Source organism: Olea europaea, unplaced genomic scaffold (genome assembly GCF_002742605.1).
Source record: "Olea europaea var. sylvestris unplaced genomic scaffold, O_europaea_v1 scaffold1784, whole genome shotgun sequence".
NCBI lineage: Eukaryota > Viridiplantae > Streptophyta > Magnoliopsida > Lamiales > Oleaceae > Olea > Olea europaea.
This window is the reverse complement of record NW_019235575.1, coordinates 146,893-151,921: the sequence shown is the minus strand read 5'-3', so window position 1 is coordinate 151,921 and position 5,029 is coordinate 146,893.

Here is a 5,029-nt window from a genome sequence, read left to right as displayed (position 1 = left end):
GTATAGTTTAGTGGTGCAAAGGATAGGAGTGAGGTTATCTCACGCCTTGCTGGCGGCGGCAGTGTAGGGGTTCGAATCCTGAGACATGAAATTGGACTCCTTATAGACGCAGTGTACAGACAGCTATTGTTCCCTGGTCTATTGTGACACATCCGACGATTTATCTCCCTCACAAAACTCTAGGGGTGGGACGGTGGGGGCTTTCAAGACTGGGGTTCAACCTTTTTTTTTTTTTTTTTTTATCAGAAACAAACATGTATTCAACAAGAAGGTTGAGCTCAAGCAACTATAGATCATCTTTTACTATACAATTACCTTATTTTATATATTTTCCTAAACTAACTTGGGCATCAAAAATCACATGAATTTTCCCACCATGTACATCGTGTAGAAGTAATGAAAGACTTGAATACTAACTTCGAGCAAGAATTACACGAAACCGTAGAACAAATTCTTTTGGTACAGTCAAATATTATTGGTTATATTACTACAAAAATGATCCAACTTTATAATTACAAATTCGAATAGTCAATAATTTCTTATAAAAAGATGGACCAATAAAAATTGGAAGAGCATCTCAATGAACACTTGCTTGATAAAGGTGTACTCGTAAGGTATCTTCCTGTAAAGGGAACAAAATTGATGGTTGGTAACGAAAGATCAAACAATGAATGAACTAAAATAATTGCCACATAAAAGACCCCTAAAACTTTTGAATTTGTGTTGTGCACGACTTTTACTTTGATTTATTTGAGATGGGAATGATAAGATTAGAAAGGGGAGTTGGGCAAAATTTAATAATAGTCAAAATCTTTGAATATTATACCACAAAAAAGATATCAATGGGAGTATGTAATTTCAAATATCGGAGAATTTGAGCTACCAAATTTTGTGAAGTAGAAGAGGATGTAATGGCATTGACATAAATCACTCGAGCAAGAGAGTTTTAGAATACCTAATGGGGAGAAAAAAAAAAGTAATGAGAATGGAATGAGAGCATAAGCTAAATAGTCGTCTTTAGAATAGATTGTGGAAGGAAGCCGTGAAATGAGAAGAACCCGAATGCATGTCTAAATCTCAATCCTTGCAATTTATGCGCAAGTAATCTTAACATTTTGTGTTACTTAGCCTGGACTAAATCTTTGGTGGATGGTGCCTCCGCCCAATGCCGAGGTGGCACACCCTGATAGGACAGTCGCCACGTGGTGCAACCGCCCCACTGAAGTTTTTCTCCTTAACTTGACATTAATAGGAATAATATTAGTTAGACGTTGATTAGGAAACATGATGCTAATTTTTTCTTTTTCGTTATTTAAATTATCAATGATCGTGAATTATAGTTCATGAAAAAATTAAAATCATACTTTTCGGATTCTTCCTCGACCAACTTGATGGACTATATCTTCGGAGGTTAGCACAAAAGTTCAATTTTTCACAAGACAAGATCTCTTCATGAGAGGCATGGGCTCTCTCTTTTTTGATAGTGAACTTTGATTCACTTTTGATGATTTAACATGTGACTTCAGCCTCCACCTCGATACCATAACATGTGAATATGTGACTGCTTTTCTCTTCAATATGAAACTTTTTCAAGCATAGCAAAATAAAATAAATAAAATTAATAATAATTTTAAAAAATCAAAATGAAAATTAGAGAATGAAAATGGGCTAAAAATTCAGTTTTATTCCTTTTTATCGAGTATTAATTATTAAAGATAATGTTCATAAATTTTCAACCATGTATCAAAGTAATATTTTAAAATTCTGTTCTGTCTTTGTCATTCAGTCATCTCTATCAAACATGAAAAAATCACTAATTTTTCCTCACATTTACCCAAAGAATCACCAATTAATCAACAATTACAGTATCATACGGTCTCAAAATAATTAAGACATCACGCAAGCTATAGAGGTTTTCTAAAAGTGGAACAATTTCTGTTTTATGTTTATAAACAACTATGTTATAAACATATAAACACTTGTGATGAACAACTGTGCAGTATTTTTATATTCCACAAAATATATAGATAAAGAGTGATTTAGAGCATGTTTGGGCCCGATTTTTTCATCCAAAAAATTGATTTTTTGACCGTTATTTCACTATTCCAGCCGTCATATTTGACTTCTTCTCTCACAGGTGGATCCTACTTTTTTCCTAACGATCAAAAAATCAATTCTCAAAATCACTCCCAAACAGGCCCTTAACTTTTGTTGCCAAACATAGGCTAAGATTGGCTATTACTCAATTCCTACAATTTAGTCAAAGATAGAAAGAAAATAATTTTTTTTTAGTCAATTTGAAAACGGGTTTGAAGAATATGAACACATGGAATCCAAATCGAATTGTATTTTCTCTTATGAACAAATTCAAATTTGAGTGTTCTACTCCTATTTATGATTAAACCAAAGACAAATTGAAAGGGGAATTTGGCCATCAACTTTTTTGAAACCTAGCATGTGTAGCCATGTTAATGGATGTAGTGTGTGTATGTGTTAGGGAGAGCGCACTTCGTAAAAAGCATTGGTTTATATCTAATTGGAGGCCATATGAATAGGAATTGTCATATTCTTTTAGGACTCTGTCCTCTTCCATTTAAATCTAAGGTTTTTATTTTTGTCTCAATCTTGTAGGAGAAGGTCCAATGGGGGGCCATAAGGAATATATGCCAAGGACCGCATCACTTGATATGTACATCAGTGGATGCTTGTCTATGGACCCTTTTCTTTTGTCCTTCGAATTGAATAATGAGAGTTTATTTGATACGTTATACTAAAATGAATATATGCGTTTTTTGAGTGAGGGCATGACACAAAGTGATAAAATGTGTATACCATTGGAAGCATGTTGTTGAAGCTTTTTCTTCTTTTTCACTATTTAATTAAAGGAAACACACGAGATGCTACTATATATTTACAAAAAAATAAAAAGACTACTAGGAGCAAATGCAGTGAAAATAGATCATTTACTTCTTCCTCAAGAGAAAAATAGTCCAGATCACTACCTAAGGTCACTAAATGATCGTACAAATATAAGAGGTAAAAGTGCGAAGATTTGGCCATGCAATATCTCAAAATATAGTTAATGTTGCAGCCTGAAGTAGCTAGCAACTGGCAAGCAGGACTGGTTGCTCTCGTTTCATGTTACGATATCTTATACTTCGCATTCATGATATCTACTTCACTCAATGGCGACCGTCTCTCTCAGAGCCCTTTTGACATTGCCAACAGTGCAATCATCAAGAATAGAGGAAACAAACACATATGCCTTGGCAAGGTCTACCACTTTAATAAATAGTGTACAAAAAAATTCGAATGCAAATTGTCTGGCCATATCAAAACGACATATTCTCTGAAAAATAAGAAGGAAAATTGGCGAGCATCTTCTCCAACTTAAAGATGTTCATTTCGGTGTTCATTCGAGTGATTGTGATGGCTGTTAATCTATTGAGCAGAATAAATGAAGAAAATCCATCTCTAGAGCTATCACGAGTGTATAATTTATTTATTTATTTTAGTAATTAAATATATTTAAATCATAGATTTATATAATTTGATCACAAATTAACGATTTAATTCGTCAATTATTATTTTTTGTCACAAATCAGAAATTTTATGTTACAATTTATTTTACGATTACAGTTCAAAAATTTTATAGGTCACAGTTTGTTCATCGGTCACAAATCTAAAAATTTATAAGTCACGATTTATTTATTGGTCACGAATCACAAATATTACAAGTCACGACTTATTATACAATCACAAATTATCAAATTATTGTCACAAATTAACAATTTTTTAGGCCACACATTATTTTTCGGTTATAATTTATCTTTTTGATTGGTCACACATTATTTTTCGGTCACAATTTATCTTTTTCATTAGTCACATATTATTTATTGGTTACAGATCAACCAATTTAATGATCACAGTCAACCAAATAATTTGTGACCACCACCAACACTTACGATTCACTGTCACAATTTTCAAGTCACGTATCCAACTATGAGTCACAAATCAACCAAATCGGCACGACCATCACCTTGACCACCAAAACTGCTACGATCAACTGTGACTCCCAAATTATGAGTTACAATTGGGACTCACAATCGCAAATTTCAGGTCACGGGTCCAATTATTTGTCACAAAATCAACCAAACCGCCATGACCACCACAATTACCACAATCCACCACCATGACCACAACAACCACTGTTATAAACCAATGCAAAACCACTGCAAAACAATACAAAACTATCATCGGCTCCACCGTCACCACCAGAAGCCACCACGATCGTCGCCACCAAAGACACCAACTTAGCACCACAAATTGCCAGAGCCACCATCAGGTCGCCAATACCACTGCACCCTTTCACAACAGCAGATCCAACCACCGCACCTTACACAATAGTCAACACGGCAACAACGTCAAACCACCACTCCCACAGCCCACGACACTGCAGAACTACAACAAATGGCACTATCGTCGCATTGTCTCTCAAGGAAGAGCACACAGCAGACCCGCCACATCGTGCGACAACAAAACATCAGATCGTGCAACGATCTCATTGGTGGTGATTTCCGATAGTGGCTCCTAGGGACGATGAGTTCGTAATAGCCTTCTAGCGATGACGAGTTCACAGTAGCCTTAGTGTTGCCATTTGAGGCAGCTATGAACGACAGAGGCTACAACAAAGTCGTCACGAGGGCATCATAGTGCCGCTCACGGAGGTCCTCCGGTGGCACTTTCTTGTCTTTCGGCGAGATTGGGGAGAAATTATTGGTAGAGAGAGAGAGAGAGAGAGAGAGAGATGGAATTGAGATTGATATAATTAGGGTTTGAAATTGCTTAATTAATTTTTAAATATATAAATTAATTAAAAAAATTCTGATTTGTGAAATATTAAACATTGCACTTTATTTACGAAATGGAGATTTTTAATCTATTAGAATATGTAATTTCCACTTGAATTATTATTCTAGCTTTAATCTTTTTGAGGAATTGTGATCATGGGCTCGAAGCATGACTTCAA